A 25313-nucleotide genomic window follows, 5' to 3' on the forward strand; every position below is an offset into this window, starting at 1 on the left:
GATGGGTTTCAACACTGACAAGTGCAAGGTGCTGCACCTGGGGAGGAAGAACCAGCAGCATACCTACAGGCTGGGGAACTCCCTTCTTGTCAGTGCAGAGGCAGAAAAGGATCTTGGAGTCATTATTGAAGCCAAAATGAACATGGGCCGACAGTGTGGCAGTCAGGAAGGCCAACTGCACCTTGTCATGCATCCACAGATGCATCTCAAGCAGGTCCAAGGAGGTAATTCCCCCCCCCCCCCATGCGGCACTGATCAGGGCGCAGTTGGAGTACTGCATCCAGTTCTGGGCGCCATACTTCAGGAGGTATGTGGACAGCATTGAGAGAGTCCAAAGAGGGCCACCCGCATGATCAGGGGGCAGCAGGGCAGGCCCTACAAGGAGAGCCTAAGGGACCTGAACCTGTTCAGCCTCCACAAGAAAAGGCTGAGGGGGGATCTAGTGGCCTGTTACAAACTAGTCAGGAGGGACCAGCAGGCATTGGGGGAGTCCCTGCTCCCCTGAGCACTACCAGGAGTGACAAGAAATAACAGTCACAAGCTGGCAGAGGGTAGGTTTAGACTAGATATCAGGAGGCGCTACTTCACAGTCAGGGCGGCTAGGATCTGGAACCAACTTCCAAGAGAAGTGGTGCTGACTCCTACACTGGGGGTCTTTAAGAGGAGGCTGGATGAACACCCTGCTGGGATCGTTTGACCCCAGTGCTCTTTCCTGCCATGTCAGGGGGTCGGACTTGATGATCTGTCAAGGTCCCTTCCGACCCTACAAACTATGAAACTATGGAAGACCTTGACACAAAACCTACTGAAGTGAGTAGGAAGATTCCTATTGCTTTCAATAGACACTGGGTTAGATCCTTGATCTTTCTAGCCAAAATATGCAAACATGATTATGGTCCAAGTTTTTAAAAGTGATTAATCATTGCTGTACTCATCATGTCAAAGCACATATCAGTGCATAACTGACTTCAAAACCCGAATCCTTTTCAAAGTGTTCAGGCATATTAGAGTTTAACTTCCAGTGACAGTAATGATCCTAAATTACTTCCCTGGTTTTGAAAGCACTACTCTATCATGCCTCAATTCCCCCATTGTTTCCAAAAACTCATACTGCTTATGTGCCTTTGGCCACACGAGGATTGATTAGTTATCTGAACATGGTAAATTCTAAGGGTGTGCGAAATGGGCTGTATTAGATTTGCATTCTGATTTGGCCATAGACACAGCTTTAAATGTTTTTTCTACATACCTTGAGGTACCAGGCGTGCATTGTGAATGCTGTGATGGTGGGGCGAATGGAGTTTCCCACAGGAGTGCTGCCCCCCTTCCCCCCCACGCGCTCCACAGTGACTGGGTCTCCCACTGAGCGCTGGGGACCCTCTCCCCCATGTCCTCCTGGCTCTGGAATCAACCATGGGGGGACCCTGGGTGCCCCCACAGACCCAGGAGTCACCAGTTGCTGAGCTGGGAGGGGTGTGCACTCCATGCTGGACCCAGAAGTGGATCAGGTCTGCTGCCAAGCATGCTGGGGACCTCCCTGCGCTCCCATGGGATGCTCTATCTGCCCTAGCATGTCAGCATTCACGAGCCACCTGGTACCTTGAGGTATGGAGAAAAAACATTTAAAGCTGTGTCTATGTCTGAATTATCAAATCTTTCCAAATCTCTTCAAATCAATACGAGGGCTTCCAGTTTGATTCTGAGAGATTAAAGGGTTTCCTGATTTGATTCAGATTTGGAGATTTAGCCGCTGAATCGGGCCAAATCTCCGCCAAATCAAATCAGCTATTGAAGCTTTGCACAGCCCTTGTAAATTCTACATACCAATACAAGGGGACAAGTATGAAATCTTTTCTATTTGAAATAAATTTAGAAATTTTCTGAGGGAGAAAGTTTTTCTATTCAACTTGTAGCTTGAACAGATTTGTTGGTGAATCATTCGGTTCAGTAAACACATCTTTATTGCATTTATACAGAGTGAATTTTCAAAGCATAAAATAAAATCAGATAATTGTCAGAGTCAAATGTAGTATTTGAATGAGAACAAGTGCAGTTCCACAGATCTTCAATAAATGGATGTGTTCAGTGAATTAGGCACAGGCCTGGGAATACAGTTGCAACTTCCATAGTGAACTCTGACTCTGGTTCCCCTTTGTTGCCTTAGGCAACTCAGCCCTTTCAACACATTTTCACCCTCTACATAAATGAGATGATTCTCACCTATGCTACCTAAAAGGGTTCTTTTAAAGATTTAAGGGTGTAGATTGTAGCCGTGTTGGGCTAAGGACATAGGCAGACTGGTTCTTCAATCCAATATCTTTTATTAGATCAACTCAAATAGTTGGGAAAATTATTCTTAGCAAGCTTTTGGGCACAAAAACCTTTAGCCAGGCTGAGGAAGCATCTGCAAATGCTCTAGGCTCTTTCTGGATGGAGTGGTAAAGCAGCCATAGGCCAATATGTATGCAAGAAAGCCAGATTTAGGCACTTATTTAAGAGTTTGCCACTCGCTGGTTGCAGGCATGTGCCATTTGCAGCCAACTACAGAATTTGAACCTTAGTAGTTAAAGCTGGCAGAGAGCTTTGAAACCGTAAAAGTATTATGTAATTGCTAGATACAATATTATTCAGTCATGTTCAACATACTTGCACTTGGCATCCCAAGCCATATTATTTATTACAGAGTTACATAAATGAAAAATGTAGTGTATTTTATATAAACATGAATACACATCTAAATTTATTGACATAACTAGTGTTTTTTATCCTTAATTCACCTTTAACATCATTCTCCCCATAGCACTATACTGACAAATTAACAAATATATATTTGTTTTCCTTTTGAACATGCATGCCATCCTACTTTGAAATACAGTTAGAGGCTGTTCTGTGTGAAGATCTTTCAAAATAGGGTGTTTTCTCAGCTCAAAGGGTATATAGATGGCTACTTTCAATACTTTCATGCTTTCTGAAATGCCTTTTCACCCAGATCTTAAATGAATGATGACCTTCTGTTCTGAGCCATAGGTTTGAAGCTGAATAGTGCTGCACACTAATACAATTTCTGTAGCAACTGGTATAATACCAAGCTGATTTCAGCTACTGAAGGAAATCATCATACCTCAAGTTCAGCAGCCTTTATAACCATACAACAAAATAATGCTATTTTATACAATAGCACAAAATGTGCATTACACCAGTAATTAGGCCATCATCAAGATGGCTAGCTTGCATTCCATCAAAAATACCAGACCTGTGTAGAGGATAGAAATTTGATTTTGAAATTTCTAAATCTGACTTTTTTCCAAATAAGAACAAAAAACCCCAGAATTCTCTGCAAAGGAAATACGACACCTGTGGACCCAATGAATTTTTGGTCAATGTTGAGTGTTTTTGATCCCAATAGGATACAAAAACAGCAAAGACACTTCATTTGGAAGGTTATTTCAAAGCACAAATAACTCACTCCAAAACTGTTGAAGTACTGTCAGAACTCAATGGATTCAAATATTGTCTGCTTCTGAAATGAAGTGCCAGCAAAACTAACCAGATGAAATAATGCAGTGGCATTGCTTCTATGATGACCCAAGGGAAAAAACAAAATTTATTTGGTAATACCTTTTATTCGATAAGCTGCATAGTTTGAAGAGATGTTAGAAGAGCTTTCAGAGATGAAATGCCTTTCCTAAGATCTAAGAAACAGATATAGTCTACACTAAATACCAGGTAGAACAATTTTGACTCCATAATGTAAAAGAAAATGGTCAGTTAAAAAGAGAAAAGGACAATAAACCTGTGGAGCAAGGAGAAGTTATCTGAAAGTTACAGACCAAGTAAAGAACCAAGTTACACACATGACTAAGATCTTTAAAACCACTGTCTATTTGAAGTCCATAGTTTTGCATGTCCATTAAGGTTACATTTTTTTGATCCAAGACCCATCTATTAAAAGGTATTGTATAAGTTTCCTTCAAGGACAAATACCGTGAGGTCAGAGATGAAGTGGTGATTCTGTAAAAAGGGATTTTCTTCTCTTGATTGAGTGTTTCCATCCTTTATCATTTTTCTAGAAAGAACTCACAGAGAAACAGTGGTTGGAAGAAGTCTCAGCGACACTTACTTCTGTACTTTCTGCTTAAACACTTGGATTTGGATATTCTTCCATGGGGCATACTCCAGAATCAGTGAAAGGACTTCTAATTGATTAACTAATACGTTTATTAGTATAAATCTCCTAATTTTGATATCTAGCTGAACCTAGGGAAGAGCCAGATTTTTAATAAAGTTAGGTTGAATTTCATATCACCTTTGCCAAATAGGCTTTATAACATTAAAATGCTTTGAGGTCAGGGAATGCAGAATCATAACACCTGCCTGAAATACGGTGTTGGATGAAGTACTGCATGGACATTTCTTCATCTGATACTTTAGCCTGGGTATTAGAACAGTGGTCTCTTTCTGAACTACTTGCCAGTCTTAGAACAACTTGATTTGTATAACCATAGTTCCTTGCAACTGTCCTTTACTCTGCCCTAAATGTCACCCTCCATGATGCACAGAGAATCTGAAGATACATTGGTAGGCACTGGCTCTTCAAACTAGCTTCAGTGTAGGGCTTCCCATCAGAACCACAAATTGGTCTGTATTATACTGAATTTTGGCTGGATTTGCCAAGACATCTGCAGAGCTGGCTAGATTTCGCATTCCAGTTCATGGCTAACTTGAGTTCCTTGTTCTTTGGTAGAAAAGCCTTTTTTTTTTTTTAACATTGTAAATCATTCTGGCACCAGTAAGAAGAGATTCCAGCTCCACATCTATTGAACTCATGTGCTCTTCTTCCCTGCAATGATTCCTTCCCCACACGCACTAATCAATTTTAATAAATAATATTTCCATTTATTTCATTACTTATGATACACAGATCAATAGAAGGTTATTGTATGATAACTTCCTATTGATATTGTAATCCTCTTTACTTAATAAATGTTGTTCTTTTTTTTTTTTTTTTTTAAGAACTGTTTGTGTTGTGGACAGGATAGCAAAAGGGGTAGCAAATGCTGATCTAAATGAATGTAAACACATATAGCACCAAGCAATGGCATTTTCAAATATTTTCAAAATTACGGTTTCATTCAGGTGAAATGAAATGTTCCTCTGTTAAGTTCTGAAAATTGTAACCCAACACAGTTGAAAGTCTGGGCAATATCTTTAGTATTTATAAGAGGGCAACTGTGGTAAATCGTTGAGGTATTTTTCCCTTTTACACTTTCCTGTGTATTCTGGCCCCCAAAGCACTCTGCTCTCATAGAGAGAGAGCTGAAAGTCTCCTTCTCCCTCTCAGTCTTAACAGAGATGCATCCTCCTTTTCGTTTCTCCCTGGAAGACTGACTGATGCCTGACACATGATCAGGTCCTCTCCAGCCTGTGGACCTTTTCCTCATGTATAAAGGCTTGAGCACGAGTTCACATGGCCTTCAAGAATTTTTTGTTTTGTTATGTTTTGTTTATAATCACATTTTGCGAGCATCATGGAAGAAGTAAAGCAAACAGTGTAAATGCTCCATCTGGACCAGCAGTTTGGGGTATCCATTCTAACAATAGCCACAGGACATCATGAAGTGATAAAGAAAATGGAACAGCTGTGGCTACTTTCAACTGTGTTCAAATGATTCAGATGGCAACATTTGTTTTTATCATTTTTCTTACACTTCTGAAATAACGGCAAGGAAAAGCAATGGTAATTGAGAATGGCTTGTAACTGGACAGCCAGTCAGGAAAAGCTGACCTGGGTAGAAAATGTTCAGTATCTCCATTTTAGTTTGTCAATGACAATGACTAACAAGTAGCTGAACAGTGAGTGACTAAAGAATAACCCAGCTTACTTTATGAAAATAGGGGAGCATGCTAGTGATAGGTCATCTTACTGGCTTCTTTTCCTGCACCTCCAAGACATGAAGCTGATGTGATATACTTGCTACCTTGAAAATTTGAGGAATAATCTAATGTTAGAAGTTAAAGAAATAAAGTTAAGATGCTTTGCTAGAGAGTTCTGCCTTTACTCTGCAGTTATTTTTCTTGTGTTTTTGAGAACTAATATATTTGATGAAGATAACAGATTCAAGCCACTAAAATGTTTCTGCAACTTTAATTTTCCAATAGTGAAATCTTGGGTGTGCAACATACAATTAAATAAGTAAATGTACTTGAAATGAACTGTAAAAGGGGATTCTCCTGCACTTACAAAGAAGAAACCTGGATGAAATTATGTTTTTCCCCCTATCTTCAAGGAATATTAAAATATAGATGCAGAGGGATGTGGGCAAAGAAAGGAGCAAAATAAATCAGCCCGTGCATGGGAACATTTTAACACCTATCAACATACCATGTGCTCCACAAATTATCACTCAATAACATGGGCTTGAAATACTCACATCATCAGGAAAAGGCTTCCAGGCATAATGATATCTGACCACACATTCTTGTACCTTACTGGGACCTTGTTCATATAAGACAGAATCTATAAAGGCCATGAATGTGAACACGTATGTTTCAATGACCTCCACTCTCCTCGTCAACCCACATGTGATATTTATGCACATAAGAGGCAAATCCAAAGCCTTTCTCAAGCTCACATTCATCATTACACCATCGCATGCTGTCTAGACTATATATTTCCACTTGGACACTTGATAATCTTTGACTATTAAACAAGAATAAGAAAGAAATTGTATTTTGAGGTCATCACTCAACTATTTGAGTCTTCCTCACAGCCATTGCCTTTTACATAAGATCTGGCACAACCTTCAAGTAGGATGCATTTCATTCACTTAATACAAGTTAGTAATAGCATTTACAAACCAGATTTTCAGGTCACATGCATCAACATACCTCTCAGTTTCCACATTATACCAGCTGAAGATGGAGCAATTAAGTCTCACAACAGCTCTGAAAGAGGAAGCAACATAAGTTAGTAGTGGAAATTAACTATTAAAATTCAGGACCTCTTAACACCACCATCTATTTTCAGTCTGATAGACTATGCTCTCCTCTGTAGGTCAGTCCTTCCACAGGACACCACACTCAATAAGAGTGAAATCTGAGTAAAGTGAAATTATAGTACCAACTTTCTGCACCAACCATGGCATTTGGAGCTCCTGGATCTGAATACGTGACCCTATATATGGCTTAATCTGGGAGACCTAAGTAACGTTGCAAAGACTATGATTGGTTCAAGAACCTTTATGGCTCAGACACCACTACAAGGGAACCAAGAAACTCACTGTGTTGGTTACTACATACAGTTGCATACAGAGCTAAAGGACAAGCAGAAAGCAAATGTGCAAGCGTTCTGAAATTTTAAGGACAGAGAAGTGCCATTTTGATCAATTAGATTGACTCCCTGCATACCACAGGCTGTAGAATTTCATCCAATTCCTCTGTGAAGTTAAATAACATTTGGTTGAACCACACTATCTAGCATTCCTAGGCCACTCTATCCCCCCATCATTTGAATACAGGTTAGGACAAGTAGGGCTAACTCTGAAATCTTTGTCCTTTACAAGTCTACCACAAACAACCCAGATAATTTGGAAAATACTTATTTCTTTACGACAATAAAAATGGAACATACTTCTTCAGAAGCATCTTCTGAGTCTCAGAGTTGCAGGTGGACCCAAGTACAAGCTCAGTTCATCGCTGCCAAAAAAATTCCCTTTATATATTCAGCACAGATACCACGTCACAACACATACAGATCAGGAACTAGCTCTCCAAGTCCTACCCTGCGTGTCAGCTAGACTTTCAGATTTTGAAACAGCTACAGCTCTTTATCTGCCTGAGCACAAATATCCAACCACCTTTAAGCAGCAGTCCTTCAAGGATACAACTGTTGAGAGTTACGAGAGAAACTCCCAGGCAGCTCCAAGACTCTGCTGTGCCACATGCAGTACGAAGGTTTCTGGCTGTCGGTTAGAGTATATAATAGGCCTGATTTATAGTTATCAGCATGGGACCTGATTCGAAAGCTCAATCACCGTGACTTCCCACAGTAGGGTTTGCTCGCTGTAACGGGTCTCGAAATTGGAGAGGAATTTACCTCCTGCTGCCGAACATTACATAACAATCAACAGAAAACAAGCGGAGAGCGGCAGGGGGTCCCCATCATTAGCCTGAACAGTCATGTTAATGGAGACGGTACACACACTCATCTATCTGCACTTATTATGGAGCTTGCCAGACTGTAGCATTTCATGGTACAAGAGACTGGAGGACAGAGGGAAAGATAACATATAGGAGAGAGCTTCAAAATTCAACTTAAACCACCAGAATTTTCCTGATAATTCCACAAAATATCAACACAAGGATTACGACCCAATAGGTCCAGCCCTTGTGGCCACACCCACACATGCAGACATGTGTGCTTGCAGCAGCGAAAATAGCAGTGGCACAAATTTATACTGGACACTTGTGCCTCAGCACACATGCCTGAACGTTCATTTTGGTGTGGGGCAAATTGTGCCACTTGGGGCAAACTGACCCTGCCCAGCTCCTCCTGGATCTTCAGCCAAGGGAGCTAGAGGTTGGTGCCAGCACCTATCCTGGCCCCAGCAGTATAAAACCTGCCCTGGCAAGCAGGTTAGGGCTACTTACCCTCAGGGCAGCTACCTGGGCAACTATCACCCAGAAGATGCGCTTGTTGTGATGGCCTGCTTTGAACTGTTGAAGATGTCCTCCTGACCTCAAATGGTCAGGAGGTCAGCCACCTCATCTGTCCTCCAGCTGGGTCCCCAGTGTTGGCCCTGGGCAGGCTCCTCTGCCTGGGTCTTGCCAGTTGCCTTAAGAGCAGAGATCCAGGTGTTCCCAGTTTAAAAACTGCAAATTCTCTGATTTAAACCCTGCTCCAAATTCTCTCATTAAAATACCCAAAATCTGCATTTTTCCACAATTAAAATGAAATGCCACTATATAGAGACATCAGCTGGGCAATGTTTTATTTATATATTTACAATTTTAAAGTAATTTGGAAGCCTACTGTTGCTTCTATCATCATAATACAATGAATCTAGATATATATACATTTTGGCATTTGCTTTTGGTTTTTTATCATAGAAAAATCAGAGCTGCCCCTGCCCACTTTGCTCACCAGGATGTGGGGACAGCTACAGATGGACCTGCAGCTGCTTTGTGACTCTGAGCAGTGCCAGCCCTTTCTGTTCTGCTCCCTGTGTCTGTGCCCAGGCCCCAGCAATCCCCATGCCATTCCTGAGAAGCCATCAACTGGAGCTCAAGGACTGGGCTGGGCAAGCCCCTTCCCCTCCAGGCTGGAAGCCTTGACCCACGTATATTTGTTCCAGCATGCTGCTGGAGCAGGAGGGGCACATGGCAAGCATAGAACCACTCTGGCTGTGTACCAGAGCATCTCCTTGGAGGACCCAGCCTCCGGTTGTCTCCAGGCATGCCCCAGGAGCACACTCTGCACCACATTTTTCCTGCGTGATTTTTTTTTTTAATACCAGGATCTCATGGGGAACAATTTTTCATTGCTAGCATGCCTCCTGTGGCATCTCAAGCTGCTTTGAGATGCCACAACAAGCATATGCTCACCTGTCTGGACATGGCCTGTGAGGTCTTGTGTGAAGCATAGGGTCTGTGAGGTGGGTGGAATCCGAGTTGCAAAGATGTTCTGTGTCTCTACCAAATATAAAAAGGCTTCTGCCACCTCTTCCTCCTCAAAATTGAGGTCTGCTGTCTCTGCTGATGTATTATATTCCTTAGCTTCTTTGAGGCAGAATCGTAAGCCCCTAAACTCCTTGACTGTCTTAAAGCCAGAGGCATGGATAATGTTGTCTACCTGGTTCTTACCCATACTGGACACAGGTCTGCCTCCCAAAATTACAGATTCCAGATTGGAAGAAACCATTCTGCTTGATAACAGGTAATACTAACCAGTGGTACTATTTTCATTTTTTTAGAAAGCAAACCGATACACACAACATAGCAGAATTACAATAACTCTCCATATCAGAAGAGAATGAGGACCTTGCCATGGCCATTTAGACAATTACTTCCATTCTATACATACATGACTTTCATTTTAATTTTTTACAAACCTAAGCAAATTCCACAAGACCTGCATGGAGGAATGAGTTATGTCCATGTATCATAAAGGGGCTAAGGAAAGAGAGCTTAAATGACTTGCTGAACATCAAATAGCAAATCAGTGGCAGAGCAAAAAAAATAGAACCCAGGAGCCCCAACTCAGGCATCTGCTTGAATCGTTAGAAACTTTTTCTTTGTTCCCCCTAGCCAGATAGCTATTGGAGTTTTGCTCTTTGGGTGACACTAGTCAGTTCATTCTAAATCTCCAACAAAGTACTAAGTTAAGGAAAGGTCAAGACATTCTGCAGTTGCTTATTTTAATTTAGCATGAATTAGACCAGTCTATTTCTCTTTCCCTAATGTCTCCTAAACTTTGAATGTCTCTAATGGCCTGAGAGTCTTCCCCCTGACATTTCAAATGTTCTTTGTAGAGCTCTAAGTTATGGATCTATTGCATATTATTTCTTTTAACCAAATTAAAAGTGACAGCTTTAAACAATCATCATGTTATAATCCAATCAACTGGAATGTCATTAGGTTTGTATGCTGCCAGTTTTGTTTTTTGATTAATGCTGTGGTTCCCATTAGAAACACTGATGCCTTTCTTATCAACAGTACTCAAGTTGTATACTAACCCAACTCATATGGACTATTTTTATCCCTGGGCCAGTGATTAATCAGAGCAAAGGTCTTCTAATAACGTTTCCCTTTATTTATTTATTTCTCCTGCCTCTGTTTTGCCCCTAGTGTCAGTACACTGAATTGGAAACATTTGTACACTATTTTGTATTTAAAATAACTAGCCTACTGGAGAATTTAGCAGGAAATTGATCTATTTGCAATGAAGTCTAAAATTTTTCATTGTAGGGACAGGACAAGGCAATTAAGGCCAGCCACTGAGTCTCTTCTTTGCTTCTTTATGTTCCTCTTGGAAACAGTCTTATCCTGTTAATTTGGTTGAACCACTGATAGATTTGAATGCTCTAACTGGCAATACACATCAAGAAATATGGTAATATTATTAATGTTAGCATGAATATTCATTTATATTGATCAACATTGACATTATTAGTGTTAATATTAGCTATCTTTAATAAAAACAGGGCCTTAATTTTTTATGTCATGATTTTCAAAAATGATTCAAAGTACGAAGGCCACTTTGTTCTTTTCCTTCAACTCCCTCCTGAAAATACTCTTTGCTGTGATGCATACAAATACTTGGCAATGGTTAGGCTGCTACCTATCTTGCTAGCCAATATTCCCCATTTCCATGTGCTGCCCTCCCCCCACATTTTGTTCTCGTCTCTCTCTCTCTCTTTTTTGCAGTGTACACTCTTTTTTGGACAAGGGCTGTGTTTTTGTTTCATGTTTGTACAACTCCTAGCACAGTAAAATTCATTACTGGAGTTCATAGATACTTTGATAGTACCAATAACAATCAGTAGATTACTAGTTTTGAAAATATTGGCCTTGAGTAAAAATCTAAAGGGAAAAAAATAAAGCAAAAATATGTTGGTTCTGATTGTATCCCTTTCTGTGGCTGCCTTCTTTATTGTGTTTCAATGAAGTTACAGTATATTTCGGGCTTGACACCTTCATGTAAGTTAGCATAGCTCAGTTGAAATCAGTGAAACTATGCCAATTCTAACATGCCTAGGATTTGGCTTTCTGATTCCATTTTATTTTGCTGCATGAACATTAGAAATAATCCACAGATGATGCATATCAGAATTTTACTTGTTATGGACAAGGGAGATTCTCTGCCTTAGTTTCTCTTACAGTCTTACTTCACTAGAGCAAAAGTACACCCCTCAAAAGTTTCTTTTAAATAGTGAATTTTAAACAAAAACAACTCCCTAAACACACTTTGCAGCAGATTATAACTGGCTGAGTAAACCAACTGGTTTTCAAAGCCCAAATGCTATATTATTGCTTAATGGAAATATTCATTCTCTTGTAAATAGAGTTATGGTTACTAACTTTGGCATTTGCAACAACCAAAAGAAGAAATGAAGGCTTTATCAAGATAAACAACCTACAATACAGATAGTAATCCTATGCCTTGCTCTGCTTTCCATTTTGTAATGGGACTCCAGTTCAACAAATACTTTCTACAGTGAGTACTGCAGGTTAAGAAACTGCTGCTGCATTTATCTGCATCAGAAGCAGAGTAAGGCTTGAATCTCTCAATTCCTCCACGGAAGTAAAGAAGAGAAACATCTTGAGGTATTTTGGGTAACCAAGTAAGATGAGAAGGCATGTAAGCCAGCTCAGGGAGCACGTCCACATATGCAGGTATGTGTGCTTGAAGCAACTCAAATAGAAGCCACACAAATTTGAACTGGGGATTTTTGCCAGGTCCTGTGTGCACAGAACTAGCCTGGTCCAATGGCACGCAGGGACCATGCATGCAGGACCCGGGCTGGTACAACACGTGGTCAGGACCCTGCGAGTGGCACGGGGTCCCTGGTGAGAGCCCGAGCGACCTGGAGCTACCCGAAGGGTCACACAGCCCAAGCTAGGCCAGGCCCACACAATATGGGGAGCAAGGGGCAGGGGGGAGGCTGTGCTAGGAGGCCCCAAGTGCCCTAATGGCCACTGCTGCTGCGGGTGAGCTGTGGGCCGTGTGTGTGGGGAGGGGGGGAGGCATGTGGGCCCTGCATGGGGTGGGCCCACCCTAGCTGCCCCCCTTGCAGTCCCCCGCATCCTCACAGCACCCCCACCTCCAGCCCCCCCATCCCTTCCTTACCTGGACCAGAGCTCGGATCCAGGTCGCTGCAGCCTGCGTTACTGTTTGCCCTGTATGGGCAGGCAGCATGCTGCAGCATCGGGAGAAGGGGCAGGCATAGAAACACTCTGGCCAGCTACCAAGGGGTCTCTTTGGAGGACCCGAGCCTCTGGTTGCCTCAGGGCATGGTCCTAGACCATGACCTGCCCTGCTTTTTATCCCCCCTGGTTAGTTAAGGGCTCCTGAAAGTAGAAGTCCCACTGGGAGGGCCTCCCTGAAGTTACCAGCTTCCTTGAAGGGCTTGGGAAAAGCCCAAGGGCATTGGAGTTTCCCCTTGATTATCTTTGAGGTTCTTGCGCCACAAGTGGTGTGATGTCGTGCCTTATATTTTGTGAACTCACATGTTTGTAAATTAGTAGAGTCCTAGGGCTTTGCTGGGACCCCCTGTTGCTATTATTTCACCTGTTGTTTATTTGTGCCTTATTTATTGTTCACCTATACTTATCTATAGTTTATCTGCTGGCTATCTATATTTATTTGGGGGTTTATCTGTTTCAGATCAGATACTTACCTGTGACTTACTTGTATCTGGAGCACTGGTATAAAGTTTTATAGCATTTACCCAGAGGGTATTGTTTATGTTATTTGTTTAGATATCATAGATAGATAGATAGATCTCTCTCTCTCATATATATATATGAGATATAGTACATATGTTTATATCCATGTTTCTTTCCCTTGTGATAAGTTAATGTAAATAAATTTGTATATAGTGAAGTCCCCCGACTGTCCTGGCCTTGTTCTATAGGGATGGAGGGAAACTAGTGGTCTATAGTTCCACCACAGCACACCTGCCAGCTAACAATTCCCATCAAGTGGAGAAGGGGACTATATACCCGAGTACACCTGGGCTACACATTTTTAGGTTGAGGTGCAGGGAAAGGGAACACTCATATTATTATTATTAGTGTTATTATAATGCCCAGGAGTCCTCGTCAGAGACCAAGACCCCGTTTACCTGTGCATGGTAGTTACGTGAGTAAGAAACAGGATTTTTGCACTAGAGAGCTAATCTGGTAGGGAGAGCACACAAGAAAAGTGCCCAAATCTACCTACTACTCTCCTAAACACTGCTCCTACAGCAACCTACAGCTGAACCATGAAAAAGCCAGGATTATCAATGTTTCTTCGGATCTAATCGGTCCTTGTAAGCAACAGACAAAGCCATACTTAATCAACGCAAACTACATCTACAGATTGCAAGAAAAATACATACCTGTCCCTCCTTATTTAAAAGGAAGGCTCTTAGTATCTGACCTAACTCTAACCAAAAAAAAAATCAAAAAAAAATCAATGAATCTCCACTAATAAAGGTTATAGGAGTGAAATTTCCACTAGATGCAAGTATGATCCTGTAGTCTTTTTATTTTTTTGGCCTGCTGCCCCGGCATGATTTACACTGAGATAACATGATGGAGCCTCCGCCATTGAAAGGAATTAAATAAAAATGCAATAAAGGAGTACAAAATCAATCCGCTTACAGTTTTGTTTAATAAAAATTCATGAAGGATGGGCGGGCAAGCCCATAAGAAATACACCAGTTCAATGAGGGGGTCTATCAAACCCACAGCCATTAGAGTGTAGCAGCAGGATAGGATTATTGAACATTAGCATGAGTTAGCTGCGTGGCAGTGTGTTGAATATGCCTCAGTTCCCCCATCATTCCAAGCTCTGTCATTGCTGCCAGTCAATAGTGCATCTATCACCTGAAATAATGGCAAACAAAAGCTGAAGAGATGGGGATATGACCTTGAGTGAGAAGCTGATCCGTGAGGTTTTGCCAACAAGAATCTTTTCCTCCCATTAGGAAGCTGTAAAGGTTCAAGAACTAATCTAATGCTTGAAATAAGTCGAATCAGACCTGCTTAACCTAGGGCTGTGGTTGCCTTTTGCAAAAGGAACACACAACTGCACTTTGGAAACTTGTTTTTTAAATAAATCTGTATTCATTTTCCTAATGACAAGTGAAAACCTGCATTCACAGGCTAACAAATACCCACTTCCCTTTTCCCCTTCACAAAATAACACATTTCAAAATCCTAATGCCAATTCTCTGTATGAGGACTATGATCCAATGGCTTTTATATTAACTGACATTTCTAATTCTACAGGCTGCAACCATCTTGCTGAAAAGAGACATTTATGGAAATGGCTATGTTGAAATCTAATGTCAGACCAAATATAAACCCTAGCTGCATATAGGGATTATGGCTTTATCACCAGAGGAACAGCTTGATTAACAAGTGGACAAACCAATTTAGACTTTGCCTACAACAAAGTCACATTCAGCTCATTCCTTTTTTAGGTGAATTCACTTCCTGTTTACTCAGAAATCTATTGGGGGGGGGTTGTTATTTATTTCTATTCAAATGGTACTTTGTTGAAAGTGAATTTCAAGGTTACACAAGTAAATATTTGGAATTCTAAGTTTCATCCAGAAACATTCATATTGCAAGTGCTCATGTAACATGCAAAGTGTGCTGTGTCCTCCTAATGGTTGGAATACACTAGTGGCTAAAAATGCTCTTTCTACTTAAGCATAACTATCTCCTTTAACTCAAGTGACAGAGTTATGGACTTTGGTTGCTGAAGTTCCCAGGTTCTATATCAGCTGAAGACTATGATGGGTGGCAGTGTCATCATATTGCATACCTACCCAATCAGAGAAAAGAAACAATAGCATCTGACTTATTTGCCCAATTATAAGAAATCAATATTGTTCAAACAATAAATGTGGAACACATTAATTTGCATTTAATACAAGGCCAAAAAAGCTAATCAAATCCTGCCAACAAATTTGAGGCAATCAAACTCCAAGGCCACTCCACAAAAAAAATAAAGATGAATCCATTAACCATTACACATCATTTCACTCCCAAAATCTGGGAAACCTGTAGTTCAAATTCAGAAAGAAAGTAGTAGTTTCAGACACTGAGCTCCTTAGCTGGTTTTGACACCCCTGCATCAGGCCTCACTACCATTCCCCAGTCTGGAGACAAAAGGGAACAGACTCATAGAAAATAATGGCTGGAAGGGACCTCAGGAGGTCATCTAGTCCAAATCCCTGCTCAAAGCATTATCCTAGCCAAAGCTTTGTCCAGCTGGGTCTTGAAAACCTCCAAGGACGGAGATTCCACCACCTCTCTGGGTAACCTGTTCCAGTGTTTTACTACCCTTGTATTGAGAAAATTCTGCCTAATATCTAACCTAAACTTCCCTTGCTAGAACTTGAGACTGTTGCTCTTTGTTCTGTCATCTGAGACCACTAAGAACAATCTAGCTCCATCCCCTTTTGAACATCCCTGCAGGGAGTTAAAGGCTGCTATTAAATCCCCTCTCAGTCTTCTCTTCTCCAAACTAAATAAGTCCAGTTCCCTCAGCCTCTCCTCATAATTAATGTGCCCCAGCCCCCGAACCATTTTTTTGCCCTTTGCTGGACACTCCAATTTGTCCATATCCTTTCTGTAGTGGGGGTCCCAAAACTGAACACAGTACTCCAGATGTGGCCTCACCAGGGCTGAATAGAGGGGAATAATCACTTCCCTTGCCTTGCGGGCAACACATGTGCCAATGCAGCCCAGTATGCTCTTAGCCTTTTTGGCAACAAGGGCACACTGTTGGCTCATATTCAGGTTATTGTCCACTGTAACCCCCAGGTCCTTTTCTGCAGAGCTGCTACCTAGCCAGTCAGCCTGGTGCATTGTGCATGAGATTCTTCCTTTCTAAGTGCAGGACTTTGCACTTGTCCTTGTTGAACCTCAACAGATTTATTTTGGCCCAATCCTTCAATTTATCTAGGTCACACTGAATTCTAGCCCTACTCTCCAGCATATCTACTACTCCCCCACAGCTTGGTGTCATCTACAACTTGCTGAGGGTGCACTCTATGCCATCTTCCAGGTCATTAATGAAGACGTTGAACAAAACTGGCCCCAGGACTGACCCCTGAGGCATTCCACTTGATACTGGTGACCAACTAGACATCAAACCATTGATTGCTACCCTTTTATCTTGATGCTCCTGCCAATTTTCTGTACACCTTACATTCCATTCAACCAGCCTGTACTTCCTTAGCTTGCCTGAGAGAATGTTGTGGGAGACTATATCAAAAGCCTTGCTAAAATCAAAGTATACCATATACAGTGGCCTCCCTATGTCCACACAGCCATTCATCTCATCATAGAAGACAATGAAGTTGGTCAAGCATGACTTGCCCTTGGTGAATTTATGCTGGCTGTTCCTGATCACCTTTTTTCTCCTCCAAGTGCTTATAAATGGATTCCTTGAGGATCTGCTCCATGATTTTTCTAGGGACTGAGGTGCAGCTGACTGGTCTGTAGTCCCTGGATCCTCCTTTTTCCCTTTCTTAAATATGGGCACTATGTTTTCCCTTCTCCAATCATCTGGGACCTCTCCTGATAGCCATGAGTTTTCAAAGATTATAGCTAGTGGCTGCTCACCTCCTCTCCAAACTGTGCTGTCTGCAGCAGTAGACTGGGAGCTGACTTTGCCTGCGAAGACTAAAGTGGAAAAGGCATTGAGCATGTCAGCCTTTTCAGCATCCTCTGTTACAAAATTGCTTCCCCCATTCAGTAACCCACACTTTCCCCAATTCTCATTTTGCTACTGACATACTTGTAGAAACCCTTCTTACTCTCCATGTCCAATTGCATGTTGGTCTTCCTGGCTAGGGACAGACATTACACATAAACTGGTTTAAGTGATCAGAAACTTGTTTAAACCTGTAACAGAACAGATATTCAATGCACATAAACAAGTTTGAGAATGGCTGAAACCAGTTTGAGATAAATCTGGTTGAATGTGGTATCAGACTTAACTGACTTGGCTCCAACCAGTTTAAGCAACATCTGTCCCAGACTTCTTGCTGGTTTAAGATAAACCAGACACACCCAGCATCCTGGCGTGCTCTCTGGGCTGGGAGGGGCTCTTTGCTCCACAGCAGGGCTGGCACCTCCCCTCTGCTCCCTGGCTGGAGCTCCTGCCCCTTCCCCTCACCACTCCCTGCTAAGCAGGAATTCCCCCCTCCCCTCTGCCTTGAAAAGGAAGTGACTGTGTATTAGATAGCAGACCACATGCTGGCTACGCTCTGTGCTGAATCAACAGGTAGAATCAACAACCAGCATTACCATCATCAGCTGGTAATGTCCCTCTGTTGTTTTCTTAATTGGGTGATAAACACTGTTATCAATTCCCTGCTGAGCTAATCAGAGCTTCCCACCAGAGCCTGGCCACACCCCACTCAACTCCATGCTGTGGAAGGAAGGGAGGGCTGCTCTAGCATTGCCCCCCCCCCCCCCCCCCCCAGGTTCTAGCCTTAATGACTAGGCATGTGCCCACATTTCTGGGATGTCTGTCTGGTTACAAAACTGATTTAGCCTACCCAGGTTAGACTAACTTGTAAAGATTGAATCAATTCAGGCTCAGGCTTTTGCACGCTCAAGCAATGTTCTTATACTCCTGCCTAGTTATTTGTCAAAATGTCCACTTCTTATAAGCTTCCTTTTTGTGACTTACTCTACTGAGGAGTTCCCTGGTAAGCCAAGCTGGTCTTCTACCATACTTGCTAGTCTTCCTGTGCATTGGGATAGTTTGCTCCTGCACTCTCAGTAAGGCTTCTTTAAAGTACAGCCAGCTCTCCTGAACTCCTCTCCCCGTCAGACTGGCTTCCCAGGGGATCATACCCATGAGTTCCCTAAGTGAGCCAGAGTCTGCTTTTCTGAAATCCAGGGTCCTTACTCTGCTGCTCTTCATCCTTCCTTACCTCAGGATCCTGAACTCAATCATTTTGTGGTCACTGCTGCTGGAGTTGCCATCCACTACTACATTCCCAACCAATTCTTCCATATTTGTGAGCAGTAGGTCAAGAAGAGCATGGCCTCTAGTTGGCTGGTCCAGCACTTGCACCAAGAAGTTGTCCCCAACATTCTCCAAAAACTTGCTGGATTGCCTGCACACTGCTGTATTGCCCTCCCAACAGATATCAGAGTGATTGAGTCCCCCATGCAAACAAGTGCTTGTAACTGAGAAACTTCTACTAGCTGTTTGAGAAAAGTCTCATCTACCACTTCCTCCTGGTCTAGTGGTCTATAGCAGACACCCACCACAACATCACCATTGTTGCTTTCCCCAGAGACTTACAACAGGCCTATCTCCAGTTTCATAGTGGAGCTCTGAGCAATCATATGGCTCTGTTACATAAAGTGCATCTCCTCCTCTTCTCCCCTGCCTGTCCTTCCTGAACAGTTTATATCCATCCATGACAGTGCTCCAGTCATGCAAGCTCCCACCAACTCTCTGTTATTCCAATCATGTCATACTTCTGTGACTGTACAAGGATTTCCAGTTCTTCCTGCTTGTTTCCCAGGCTCTGTGCATTTGTGTACAGGCACCTGAGGTAACTACTTGATTGCTCAGATTTCTCAGGAAGTATATGAACGCATCCTCTGTTGCCCCCCCTCCTGCTTGCTCTTCCTCTATGTCTCCCATGTCCCCATGTACCTGAGGGCTTTGGTCTCCATCCCCCGATGAACCTAGTTTAAAGCCCTCCTCGCTAGGTTAGTGAGCCTATCTGCGAAGAAGCTCTTCCCTCTCTTCGTCAGGTGGATTCTATCTCTTCCCAGCAATCCTTCACCTTGAAACAACATCCTATGGTTGGAGAAGCTGTGCCCTGCTGGCAACATCAGCTGCACAGCCAGGTATTGATCTGCAGGATGAACCCATTTCTGCCTGGGCCCTTTCCCTTGATTAGATGGAAAAGAACATGCCCTGAGCCTCAGACCCCTTCACCCTGGCACCCAGAGTCCTGTAGTCACTTTTGATCCACTCAGGGTCTCTCCTGGCAGTACCATTGGTGCCCACATGGATGAGCAGCATGGGGTAGTAGTCAGAAGGCCGGACAAGTCTTGACAATCCCTCTGTGAGATCTTGGATCCAGGCTCCAGGCAAGCAGCAGACTTCCCGAGACAACAGGTTAGGTCGGCAGATGTCCCCCTCCATCCTCCGCCAAAGTGAGTCTCCAACCACCACCACCCATCACTGTGACTGTCCCCCAGCATGGTGAATGACAATGCTGCTAGTAAAACAGTTTATACTTCCAGTACACTGGCATCTAGATAGCTCAACTGACAAATGCAGCAGAGGCTTTCCAAATCTCTCTTGCATCTCTCCTCATTAAATACTTAATAGCACTCAGAAATCAGACAGAAGTCAGAATGCCGTGTTAGCCCACTACTCCCTAAATCCTGAATTTCTTTAAGAGAAGCCTCAGGCCAAGCAAAACTGCCCTACCAGTGGATTTCCTGGTAGGTTTTTCTTGGCTGTTCCAGTACGTTGACTTGCAGGACAATAACCTCTAGCTTGTTTAACAACTTGTCCCTGCTGTGCAATTACACTTCTTTTAATTGGCTCATGGGGTTTAATCATCTCCTGGGACACAGCTTCCAGCATTTCTCATTAACTGCCAGCTCACACTCTTGTTCTGAGGAAGCTAGGATATGCTGCAGAATGACACACCAAGGGAGGGTCTGTCTGGTTCAGAAATCAAAGACTAACAGCACTGCTTAGAACCATGTTATGCACACCTCTCTGCCAGCACAGCTGAGCACTACCAAACATGCCATGACCCTATTATTCCTTTCATTTGAGATAGACTACCAGCTCCACTGAGCCTCAATATAGACATGCAATCAAAACTAATTTCAACAGAACTAGTGAAGCCAAAAAAAGAGATTGCATTGGGAAACTGATCTTTGAAAGCCTACAAAAGCATGTTTAAAAACTCTCAGACCCATTATGAATCTAGTGTCATTGACATGGGGAGCATATCTCACTGTATCATAACCTCAGTGGGTCAGATCTTTTTTGTTACAAGTCTGCAGACTTAAACACCTCCCAAAGAACACGTGAAATTATTATAGCAAATGTATTGAATTGTTACTAACTATTCTTTTTCTCCACCCTGGCTGAGGTGGAGGAAAAGAATCCCAGCCAGCAGAAAGCTCCAAAATGCTGGGGGAACAGGAAATGGAAGTAACATCCTGAGGTCAGAGAGACTCAAGCTTAAGTGAGAGCCAGAGGTTACAGGAACACAAGAGCAACAAGCTAGGGATGGCCATTTTGTGAATCTAGCAATGACGGGAAGGCCAGAGCCCAAGACCTGGGACAAACAAAGTGGACAGGAAAGCAGCCCATTACTGGGAAGGACCAGCAACAGCTGCAGTAGGAAGATTAGAACATAGCGACCTGCTAAGCAAAAGCCCTAGGAGACAGCTGCACGTGCAAAGCAAGACAATGATACAAAGACGCTTCGTAATAAGACACTTGCATCTACATCCCATCTGCAGCTGTGATATATTTTTTTCTTTTGGGGATATATCTGTGACATACGAAATGTCCTTCTGGGTTACAAGCCAGCTAGAGTGGCTTGTCCCATTTGTAAATCCCCATCTCAAAGCTACCATGGAGCTGAGGATGGCATCCCAAGTAAAGGACAACAAGAAATTGTTTTTTAGATATATAGGGAGTAAAAGGAAGGCCCAGGGAGGAATAGGACCCCTGCTAAATGGGCAGAAACAATTGGTGATGGACAGGGGGGGACAAGGCTGAACTCCTTAACGAGTTCTTTGCCTCAGTGTTCCTAAGCGAGGGGCATGACAAGTCTCTCACTGGGGTTGTAGAGAGGTAGCAGCAAGGCGCCAGACTTCCATGCGTAGACCCTGAGATGGTGCAGAGTTACTTGGAAGAACTGGATGCCTTTAAGTCGGGAGGCCTGGATGAGCTCCATCCGAGGGTGCTGAAGGCATTGGCCGACATCATTGCAGAGCCACTGGCAGGAATATTTGAACGCTCGTGGCACACGGGCAAAGTCCCAGAGGACTGGAAAAGGGCCAATGTGGTCCCCTTCTTCAAGAAGGGGAGGAAGGAGGACGCAGGCAACTATAGGCCAGTCAGTCTCACCTCCATCCTTGGCAAAATCTTTGAAAAAATTATCAAGGCTCACATTTGAGAGAGCCTGGCAGGACAAATTATGCTGAGGGGAAACCAGCACGGGTTCGTAGCAGGCAGATCGTGCCTGACTAATCTAGTCTCTTTCTATGACCAGGTTACGAAACGCCTGGACACAGGAGGAGGGGTGGATGTCGTATACTTAGACTTCAGGAAGGCCTTCGATACGGTATCCCACCCCATACTGGTGAACAAGTTAAGAGGCTGTGACTTGGATGACTATACAGTCCGGTGGGTGGCGAATTGGCTGGAGGGTTGCACCCAGAGAGTCGTGGTGGATGGGTTGGTTTCGACCTGGAAGGGTGTGGGCAGTGGGGTCCCGCAGGGCTTGGTCCTTGGACCGATACTCTTTAATGTCTTCATCAGCGACTTGGACGAGGGAGTGAAGTGTACTCTGTCCAAGTTTGCAGATGACACAAAGCTATGGGGAGAAGTGGACATGCCGGAGGGCAGGGAACAGCTGGAAGCAGACCTGGACAGGTTGGACAAGTGGGCAGAAAACAACAGGATGCAGTTCAACAAGGAGAAATGCAAAGTGCTGCATCTAGGGAGGAAAAATGTCCAGCACACCTACAGCCTAGGGAATGACCTGCTGGGTGGCACGGAAGTGGAAAGGGATCTTGGAGTCCTAGTGGACTCCAAGATGAACATGAGTCAGCAGTGTGACAAAGCCATCAGAAAAGCCAATGGCACTTTATCGTGCATCAGCAGATGCATGACGAATAGGTCCAAGGAGGTGATACTTCCCCTCTATCGGGCGCTGGTCAGACCGCAGTTGGAGTACTGCGTGCAATTCTGGGCACCGCACTTCAAGAGGGATGCGGATAACCTGGAGAGGGTCCAGAGAAGGGCCACTCGCATGGTTAAGGGCCTGCAGACCAAGCCCTACGAGGAGAGACTAGAGAAACTGGACCTTTTCAGCCTCCTCAAGAGAAGGTTGAGAGGCGACCTTGTGGCTGCCTATAAGTTCATCACGGGGGCACAGAAAGGAATTGGTGAGTATTTATTCACCAAGGCACCCCCGGGGGTTACAAGAAACAATGGCCACAAGCTAGCAGAGAGCAGATTTAGATTGGACATTAGGAAGAACTTCTTCACAGTTCGAGTGGCCAAGGTCTGGAACGGGCTCCCAAGAGAGGTGGTGCTCTCCCCTACCCTGGGGGTCTTCAAGAGGAGGTTAAATAAGCAGCTAGCTGGGGTCATCTAGACCCAGCACTCTTTCCTGCCTATGCAGGGGGTCGGACTTGATGATCTATTGAGGTCCCTTCTGACCCTAACATCTATGAATCTCAATTGTGCTTCCCCACACCCCATCTGCTCATGGACAATGGATATTGGAAATAACCTGGGTGAGTTAAGTTAAACTACCAATGTTATACCGGTCTATCCCTACACACTCTGCTTCTCCTTAGCTTCCTGTAATTTAGATGAGTTTTGACGGCACGCCTAGAATAGACTAAGGCCTACAGCAGAGCCTTCATACCCACATGGGTAACATGGGGACTTTTGAAGAGTGTAGCACATACACAAGTTGCCCTTCCTTTGGGACCACCTTTAAGAAACTAACATGGGCAGACTTCATTTCCCACCCCCCCTAAGCAGGTTTTATACCACTTTAAAACCTGTAAGTCCACTGAATTTGCTATTGCACTGGTGCAATTTAAAACAACCTAACACATGTGACCATGTTCACAGTTGTTTGAAAAAAAGCCATGAAAAATGTTATAAAAAAAATAATTTAGCTAATTTTAATTATTTTTTCCTGAGGTAAAATTGTGTGTTAATGGAGGGGAAAAAAAACCCTGACTCCCCATCCTTTTTCACTGTAAAAAAGTGGTAGGGCAATAAAAACAATGAAAGAAAATGAAAATATTCCGACCAGGTAAACAAGTTTATTTAGAGACTGTCAATAAAATATAGTCACCAGGAATGAAGATACAGTGGCAGTTTTCATTTTGTTCAGAAAGCTACTTATTCATGATGAAAAACTTAAATAAAAAATACAGCTAGGTCTAATATAATGTTCCCCCATCCCCCTCCCCGCCAACAGACAGAGTATTATGAGATACATGTGGGTAACTGAGTGTTGGGATCCAAATCATCAACCAGGCATTGAACAGAAATGGCACTGAGTTTGTGGCAGATGTAGTTATGCAATTTTTATTTCATTTTCTCTCTGTTATACTTTTAAGTTTGGAAAACACCTTTCCTGGCAGACAGCTGGCACTGTGATATACGAGTGAAGCAGCCTGTCACAAAAGAGATGCACACTGCATGGTCAGAGTGAAATCTTGGCCCTGTTGAAACCATGGGTATCTTGCCATGGACTTCAATGGACAAGACCAACTTTACTGTTGATTTTCTCTGCTCTGCCATTACCTTTAAACTAAACTAAGAAATCACAGTGTAAATATTGTCTGATCTTGTGTATGAAAAGCATTGTGTTGTTTGTATTACACAGCATATTTCAAGCGGCAGGGGGCCTATTGAGGATCACAGAAGCAATGAAAAGAAAGGTACCTGCTCCTTTCTAGCCAGTCATGGAGCCTTGGTCACACAAGCACGAATCAAAGACAATACAGTAGACGTAGAAAATGGAAAAGGAAATTTGACATGTGGTGAAGGAACAACATTGTGTGTTAAACTTACACTGGCAAGACCTTGAGATCCAAGTAGTTTTCTATTACTCCTGAGCTACGCTCTGTGGGTTTGTTTGATTTTTCCATCAGGATCCTGCAGCTCAGTTCTCTTTACCAGGGGGGGAAGTTGCTGGGAAAGGGCCTGAGAAACAAGAATCTGTCAAAGAGTTGTTTTATTTCCTATAGCACTGGCTGACTGACCAGAATCCTATAAAAAAAAAAATCAAATTCAGGGAAAAAAAACCCTGAACGTGTCAAGGCTTTTGGAACAAATGGCACAATAGGTTCTTCCTGTAGCTATAGGCATGTATTTCTTTTTATTTTTTATTTATTTATTTAAGCCCCTGTAACACACCATTTCCCCCAAAGGGCCGCAAAGGTTCAAAGGGTTTGAGAGCACCAATAAATCACGACCATATAAACGTCCTGTAGTGAAGTTTGATTCTTATTTACCCGGGGTCTTTGGGCCAGTGCTCAGTCTGTGTTGAAGGAGGCAGATTTACTTCTCCTGAGATGCCCTCAATTCACACCGTGCTCATCTTTCAAGCCGCACCATTCCAGCCTTCTGCTGCACAACAGAGCCTCCATTTCTAGTTGCAAATTTTCATCCTTCATTTTATCCTACTTCCCTGTCCCCTCTCAGACACTGACCTGAACTAACTTGTGTCTAGAATATCCTGCGAGGACAGTGGATACAATTGAAAGATTTGAATGATTCACTGTGTAAATCATTTCTGTATTCATAGAGACGTTCCCCTTATGCC

The 25313-nt window shown here is 43.1% G+C and overlaps 1 long non-coding RNA gene across 3 annotated transcripts in view; it reads right to left on the reverse strand.

Annotated features, from left to right (window-relative positions):
• LOC132252426 (uncharacterized) overlaps nt 1-25313 on the reverse strand; it is a 269114-nt gene that overhangs the window by 85037 nt on the left and 158764 nt on the right. For all 3 annotated transcript variants that reach the window (XR_009464333.1, XR_009464334.1, XR_009464332.1), the window contains one exon: nt 6889-6945. This is a non-coding gene — a long non-coding RNA (uncharacterized LOC132252426). The remainder of the gene's footprint in view (nt 1-6888; nt 6946-25313) is intronic.

This window comes from Alligator mississippiensis, chromosome 9 (genome assembly GCF_030867095.1).
Source record: "Alligator mississippiensis isolate rAllMis1 chromosome 9, rAllMis1, whole genome shotgun sequence".
In the NCBI taxonomy this organism is placed as follows: Eukaryota; Metazoa; Chordata; order Crocodylia; family Alligatoridae; genus Alligator; species Alligator mississippiensis.